Source organism: Parasteatoda tepidariorum, chromosome 12 (assembly GCF_982258835.1).
Source record: "Parasteatoda tepidariorum strain Cologne lab strain chromosome 12, Ptep-v5.0, whole genome shotgun sequence".
Classification (NCBI taxonomy): Eukaryota; Metazoa; Arthropoda; class Arachnida; order Araneae; family Theridiidae; genus Parasteatoda; species Parasteatoda tepidariorum.
The window spans coordinates 4,939,606-4,948,580 of record NC_141766.1 but is presented as its reverse complement, the minus strand read 5'-3'; positions in this window follow the sequence as shown (position 1 = coordinate 4,948,580).

The window sequence follows — 8,975 nt, the reverse complement described above, 5'->3', positions numbered from 1 at the left end:
TTAATGGGCAATTCCGCCATTTACGAATGATGTAATTGCAAACTTTAAAAGGATATAACTGAGTTTTTAATAAAATCGTGTAATTCTAAACACTGGCTAATTAAAATTTATTAAAAATTGGAGTAAGTTTAAATGATGCCTAGACTTACTTTCACAAAAATTATTAAAAATGCTCGGAATTTTTTTTTAACTGAGTTGTAAGCTCTTATAAAGTCTGCAAATGCAACATTCGATTATGGCTGAATTGCCTTACTGTAAACTTTCAGTCCAACATTTAATCTCTTATTCAAGCTCTTGTTGACTGCAATTTCATTCTCCAAATGTTAGTAACCTTGATGCAATGGCATTTGCCTCGCAGTACCGTCAGGCTAAGAGAGAACTCCAAGCGAAAGAATTTCAAACGATTTAAAAGGATTAGTCCGTGGCTGCCAAATCAGGATTAAATGGTATAGGAATTTGATCATTACAGCTATTTCGATTTTAATTTTTCTCCATGTAATTTCACAATTAACAATCCATTCAAAAGAAATTACATTTTTAAACAATATTTTTTTAAGAATGCAATAAGACGGATTTCTTTTTTAAAAAATTGAATGTTTAAATAAAGAAAATGTCCAGATTTGGACTATGGCAGTTGTCTCCAAAGTTATTAAGCTGAAATTAGTAACATTTGATATAAATGTCGATTGATATAAAACAAAATAAATCGTTATAATATACTCACGTGTTTGTGCATTGTGTATAATACTCATCAGAATCTTAAGGCATGAATGCTTCGGATTGAAACTAAATATTCCATTATTATCTTGTGAAAGCTTAGACGCTCAGAAAAAGAGGTTTAAAAAAATTTTAAGTATCAGTGGTGCACTCCCATTACCCTCTAGAAACCGCAATCAACGTGTTTTTCGTAATTATTAATTCGATTATCTGAAATTCATCTATACAAAGAAAATTATGACCTTAAAAATAATTTTTATTTGAGAACGAAAGTAGAGTATTCTTTCTAATTGAGTAAATGATTTTCGAACAAAATATATTATCAAATCATTTCTACAGACCTTTCCTTTCTCAGAAAGAGTATCCTCTTTAAGGGAGGCCACAGGAAACAAATTATTTTTAAAATACCAATGTAGGATCGGCCAGTGCTCAAAAATAAAATTTAAAAAAAATGATTTGATCTAATGATCAGATTTTTACGTACTATAACTCAATCATGATGGTTCAAAGAATACTAATTGATTTTAAATAGACAACTTTTTAAAATTCAATTTATCTTTAATTATTCGTTCTATTTCGCTAAAACTTTATATTTTGCCATTTAAAATTGCATTTTTTAAAATCATGTAAAAAATTGTGTACCTTACTTACTATACAAAAGTTTTTTCGACTATTATTAAATAAACTGATAAAAAGAATATTAAAAATTATTTTTTGATTGTAATTATCTTTGGATAGGCGAATTTTATTAATGTGCAAAACTTTTTCAATTTGCTTAATTTCTCGAAATATAGCAAATTACGCATTAAGTTAAATTACCTTTAAGGGCTCCAATTTTTGGACCGCTCTCCTGCCCAAACTTTTACTAACATATTTCTCAGATTGCGGATACCCCCATATATTTTGAGGGTAAGGAATTCAAATTCATCCAAAGAAAGGGGTATATTTATTCAGAGATAGTAAGTTTTTATGTCTGTTTTGGTAACTTAAAATATCGTTAGCACAGATTAATTTGCATACTTGAGGTCCCCCCTTTTAAGTCCTAGTACGTGAAAATCCGATCATTAAATCAAAAGTTATTCGGTGTTTTTTTTTTTTTTTTTGTGCACACTGTACTTTTAAACAGAGATAAAATTTTCTGAAGAGGATTTCTTGAATCATCTGGTCAAAAGATGTAGAAAAATGGGCATAAGACTGAAAAAGGAAAGGATGAAATTTTTTTCTTCTTTTTGCCAAATTTATAACTTTAGTAATTTAACAATGCAAATTAATAAAAAATTTTTAATTGCACAATAAATTTTTTATTGATGAAAAATAGCTATCAGTTTAAAAAATTTTTTTTATTTATTACAATATTATTTAAAATAATTAAGTGATGAACATTCCTGGAAAGTAAATTCCGGTCTGGGAAACATCCCTGAGGTTGATCCGAAGACATGACATCGTAATTTTGACCTCTGCAGAGTAGATGGCTCTCTTGTATTGGTAGCCCGAACACCTGTGCGCGAAGTCGAGCACTTTACTGTAGAGCCGTTTAACGATGACCGATACCGCTCACTCTTGGTCTCTACGCAGCTGATCAAAGTGGTCACCCACCCGCATACTGACCGCAGCCAGTGATGCTTGACTTCGATGTTCCACTGGGAACCTTGTCTTTACTATCAGTTCACTAGGGACCGTCTGCGATGGGAGGTTTACGTATGCCGAAAAAGCAGGCATGCAGTACATGTACGGCCGTACAAATGGTTAACGCCAGAGCTACGCTACGGATGTATCATGCTCAGTTTCCTGATCGAAGAATGCCGGATAACAGAATTTTTTAGCGATTACATCTTCAACTTTGTGATTCAGGTTCGTTCCACATCACCAGACATAAAGCTGATCGACGAGTGCATGCAGTCCAAGCCAGGAAGAAAGCATCTTGAACGTTATGGCTGATGGACCCGAATCAAGTACAAGAGCTTGCTCATCACGTAGATGTGAGTCATCTGACCGTTTGCAGAATATTAAACGAAAATCGCTTACACCTCTTGCATTTTCAGCGAGTACAAGGTTTGAATCCGGCAGACTATCCTCTCCGCCTGAACTTCTGCCAGTGGGTGGTGGTCCCGCAGTGGACTGATCGTTAAGACACGGTTCCCAGCAGATCACCGAAGTCAAGCATCTCTGGCTACGGTCAGTGTGCGGGTGGGTAACCACTTGGATCAGTCTGCATAGGGACCGAGGGTGTGCGGTATTGGTCCTCGTTAAACTGTGCTACCGTAAAGTGCTCAACTTCACGCGCAGGTCGTCGGACTACCGAAACGGGGGTGCCATGCCCTCCGCAGAGGATCAAAATTGTGATGGCATGTCTTCGGATCATCCTCCGGGATGTTTCCCAGACCGTCGCCAATAGCCCATTGTGCAGCTCTAGTGCGACGTAAATTAACAACAACAACAGTTTGTGGTACAGTAATGTGCGCTGCAGCGGGACTTCGTAGCTCATGTGCTATATACAGATGAGGCGACGTTTATACGCTAGGGTGTCTTTAATGAGCACAATTCCCATGTGTGGGCAACCGAGAATATACATGCAACGCGACCACATGCGTATCAACAACGATTCTGTGTGAATGTGTGGGGCTGGTATTGTCAACGACTTTTTGATTGGCCAATACTTCCTACCGACGCGACTTAATTGCGAATGTTATCTTGTTTTTCTGGAACAGGTGTTACCAGAACTACTGCAGGATGTTCCGGTCGTCATTTGTAACCGCATGTGGTTTCAGAATGATGGGGCGCTGTTGTGATGTCAACCGACGTCACCTTCCGTCATCACTACAAGTCAGCGACGACAGCCTGTAGTTTTTGAACAGCGGCGCTGCCTTAGCTTTCCAGAGAGTATATAAACACGTTACTAATAGATGTTTATCGCTAATCTTTGTTACGTGCTGCTAGCATGTTACTTATTATGTTTTGTTGTTATATTAAATTTATATTTTAAGTTATTATGTGTCTTACTTGGAATACAGCACTAAGGATATCTCACAATTCAACAGGCGCCATCCCACTTCAGCACTGATGTGAGCTCTTGTCTGAATGGCACGGGGTGTGGTGGACTAGCCCCTTTGCTCTCCCGATTTATCGAGCCTAGCTTGTTTTCTGTAGAATCTGTAGAATTTCGTTAATGCAACTCCACTTGACTCAGATGAGGATCTCTTTACTCGAATACCCGAAACTGCTGCACGGGTGCGTGAAATACCAGGCATCTTTGAATGTGTGAGGCAATCGTTCCAACGACGCTGTCAAGCATGTATCGCTACTGGTGGGAGCAGTTTTAACAGTCGTTGTAAACATTACACTTGTCAACGAAGCTTTCAATAAACACTTGGTCTTTCCTTTAGTCCCTTATTTTTTTATGTTTGCGTTTGTTACTATGTCCTGTACCTACCTTTAAAGTTTGTACCATGAGTTCAGGACCACCCTAAATATCGTTATGCCGGGATTAAATTTCATATATGGATGGGTGGTCTAATGTAAACAATAACAAGCGTCCTTAAACCGGAAGAAATTTAGAAAATTTCCGGTGTATCCCTCCGCTCATGTTATGACTACGAGGCGATGTGTGAACAAGCCTAATATTCTATGCAGTTTTGTTATTGTAATGTGAGTTCAAATCTAAACATAATTGTACCATTCATAAGAGCTTTCTGAAATGTATTGATTCTCAGAGGTCGTAAGGCCAAAAAAAATTTTGGAAAGTTAATATCTCATTGTGAATAATTCTTAAGGTTTGCCATGTTTTGTATTTTATCCCTTATTTGGCTACATTTGACTAAAATTTCGTGAAAAAATATCTTTTTAAGTTAGCCTAATTAGAAAATATTCTAATGATTATAATATTAATATAATAATGCTGAAGTTTAAAGGCTGAAAGAAAGAACTCGGTACATGTGAAATACTGCAAAAGATATGATGCAATAATATGACGGCGCGTTTTTTCAATCTGCGGCGTAAAAATATATCGGAAGCAGTAACCCGGAAGTCTGGAAAGAGCAATTTTACCACTAGCGCCACCACCCTTAGCTTTACACGATCACCCATCCATTGCAATCAGGATTAGATTTACACCTGGAATATAAGTGCATTTCGAATATAATCATTATGTAAATCATTTGATTTTCGAAAGAAATTACTGATTTAAATCAGTTGTGATTTTTCTTAAAAAACATTAACTTAAACTAACATAATTTTCATAACTTTTAATATGAAAATACTGCCGACCGGCCTATGTAGGGGTCAGGGAACTGACCTTACTTCAGAAAGGCTCCGGGTTTGAATCCCGGGAAAGGCATGGATGCTCTTTCATTCTCTGTACTATCTGTCCTTACTGTGGGAGCAACGTTGGCCCACCTAATATGGTGCCCCTGAAAGAGTGGTCAACAAATCTGCCCTTTAGATGCCTGTATGACCTAGGTCATTCTCCAGGTGGGCATTGGAAAAAAATATGAAAATACTTAGTAAAAAAAATACTATTGCGGGTTAAAAATATTTTCATATAATACAATTAATAAATACATTTTTAAAAGTGTGATATTTTTAAAAGACTGATTTCATTGTTTTTTAATGGAGCTATTTTTTACTACGAAATAATAAAAGGCATATTCATTGAAATTACTATAATTACCCTTTCATTATTTCATTAAAAAATGTATTGATTTAAATAAATAGTGATTTTTTTTGTAAAAAATCAATAAACAAAAAAAATATTGTTTGAAAAAAGTATAATTTAAACATAAAATATTTTTCTTCAATAAAATTAATAAATACATTCCTTAGGGGGTGATTTTTTTAAATCTTATTTTATTGACAATTGAATTGTTTACTTTATTGAATTCTTTACTAAAAAATATCGAAAGGGATATGCATGTAAATTATTATGTTTCAAAATAGAGTAAATGTGAATAAGAGTGATATGAAACTTTTAAATTGTAATTTTCCATTATATACATTTAAAATATTTTTTTGGCTAAAAACACATATCAATTATACCCATTTAGTTTTTTGCTAATTAAAACACAGTGCTTTTCATATTTTATTAAGTATGTAGTTAGTGTTTATCAAGACTTGTTCAATCCAAAGTAACATTTTTATTTTCTATTATGTTTTCATATCTAAACTAACTTACTCTTCATTAGGTATCTAGATGACAAATTTTCTCCCAATTTTTAACAATCATCAGGAAGTTGAGCTTGAAAAATATAACTATGATTTTTCTTAACTCAGTGATTAGTATGTAATAATATTATAATAATTTAATCCATTTTAGTAAGAAATAATAGATATAATAGATATTATTCTTAAACAATATTAAGTCTTATTAAAATCTTTTCTCAGATGCTTTAGATGGTAAATTAAAAAAAAAAAAGAAAAAGAAATCCAAAAATCTAATTTAAATGAAAAAAAAAATCCGATCTAAATCAAATATGTACGATTTTGTGATTAAAAAGAAATCATGATTTTTGCCAACCGCGGCTTCTTACTAATGTTAAACTTTTTAGTAGATGAGCGGAAAAATTTAAACATTTTCCATGCTTATTTTTTTTTGTAAATAATATGCAGAAGTTGGGTTAATATAGATTGGTAAAAATTGGTTTAAAATTCACTAAAATGTGTCCTCTTTACAGTAAGGTTTCTGCAATTTAATTAAAATTTAGTATTGCACCCAGAACTTATACTTTTTAACCAGCTTAAAGCGACAACAGGAAATGAATTTTAAATTTTTTTTTTAAATTTAATTTTTTCTTCTCATTTTTAACTTTTTAATCAATATTTTCGAAAAAATTGCATTATTCTAATTACAAGACTGATTTTCAAAACTTCAAACGCCCTTTCGCATTTTTTTTCATTGTTTAAATACAGTTTGAAATTTAAAATAACAGAAGTGAAAAAAAATTGCAACACATAAAAAATTACTATTAAATGAAAATTGCATAATTAACCGAAAAAATTGAGTAGTACTAATATCCCCCCCCCCCACACACACACTGCGTGCTTGCTTCAGGCGATTATTATTGGCGAGACCATGATTTTATCAGAAAATGTTTCGCTGCATGAATGAAGGTCACAAGGGTTGCTTTGAACGGCAGACGGCAGTACACCAACCCTTTTCAGGAGGGGGGGGGGGGGTAAAAATGTTGGCAGCGCAGTCCACCAGGTTTTAGAGAAACATTAGCGCAATCAGCTATCCCCGGATGCCATACTTAAAATTAAATAAAATAAAAAAAAATTGTGAATGATGAAAGGACAGGATTGGTGAAAAGACTTGGTGAAAGGAAGGGAACCTCGTGCTTTACTCGACTACAGTAGTCTATATTTACGTCGCACTTGAGATGCATAATGGGCTATTAGCGATGCTTTGATAGCCTGACGATCGGCGTGTGAAGTCAAGCCTTTTATGGTAGAACAGTATAACGAGAACCGATGTCGCTCACCCTCGGTCCTCTCGCAGCCTGATCAAAGTGGTCATCCAGCTGCTCACTGATTTCAGCCAGTGATGCTTGACTTCGGTGGTCTGCTGGGAACCGTGTCTATGCAATAAGGTGATCAGGCGTTCTCAAATCGGGTGGGCAGTCCTGAAATATCATTAATTGTTCTCAAAATTTTGAAATTCTTTGAGGGCAGAAAATGTTCCCAAATTTTAGCATGTGTCTTCAAATTTAATTGAATTTTTCCAAAAACATATAATCTTTATTTCTATGCAACGAAATATATATATATATATATATATATATATATATATATATATATATATATATATATATATATATATATATATATATGTGTGTGTGTGTGTGTGTGTGTGTGTGTGTGTGTGTGTAACATAAAAAGCTTCTATTAAACTTTTTGTGTTATCCTAATTAATTATTCTAATCGAAATACTTTCTCACACTTTTAAAAGCCACATCCTGTTCTTAAATCTATTTTTGGCTCAAGTATGCATTTAATTAAAAGCAGGACATTTCTCCCTTTGCTCTCTGTGGGAAACGCTCGATCTATTTCATAAACCAATAGCAACTACTAAGATTTCCCTCTTTCCCTAAATTAAGACATTTTACGGATTTTACTTTGCAAGATTTTCCCTAACATATTACCAAGAAGCGCAACTTTTCGTGTGCACTTTTACACATTTTCATGACTGCTTCTATCTAATAAATAATAAATAAATTTTGTACCCTCCTTCCCGGCTTAAGACCTGTTTTAATCCTTCCACTCGGCAACGACGTGTTATATATATATATATATATATATATATATATATATATATATATATATATATATATATATATATATATATATATATATATATATATATATATATATATATATATATATATATATATATATATATATATATATAAACATATACATAGCAAAATAAATTAATACAAAAAAACACGAAGAAAATTAAGAAAAACAATAAGTTTCATTTATTGCGCTTAAGCTGCAAGTAAATAGAACTCGTAAAATAAGTTCAAAATGACGATAAAACAAAGGAAAATTACAGACATATGAATAAAGGGGAAAAAATAAAAATAATAATAAAAATAACAAAAAACTGGGGGGAAAAATAAATAAAAAAAAGTCCGAAAAAAAGGATAAAATTTTTTTAAGAATCCGGAAAATAATAATCCGGAAATCCCAATTTTTAAAAAAATTTTATCCTTTTTTTTCGGATTTCTTTTATTATTATTTTTATTTATTTATTCCCCCCCCCCAGTTTTTTGTTATTTTTATTTTTATTATTATTTTTATTTTCCCTCCTTTATTCATATGTCTGTAATTTTCCTTTGTTTTATCTTCATTTTGAACTTATATGTATGTATATATATATATATATATATATATATATATATATATATATATATATATATATATATATATATATATATATATATATATATATATATATATATATATATATATATATATATATATATATATATATATATATATATATGAAGCAAACAAAACAAAAAGAGGAAAAAACCAACATGCTAAAACAATGAGATTGTCATACTAATCCGAAATAATTTCAACGCGTGTTCAAATGCAGAATATTAGAATATTATATGATATTTCAAAGCGTATCAAATTTAAAGGAGATGGCTCAGCTGATATAAGATATAAATTAAAAAAAATCTTTGCTCCACGCATAAATTAATATTTTCCATGAGTATTTTGGTAGGTGGGTTCTTTATTTAAGTCGCACTAGAGCT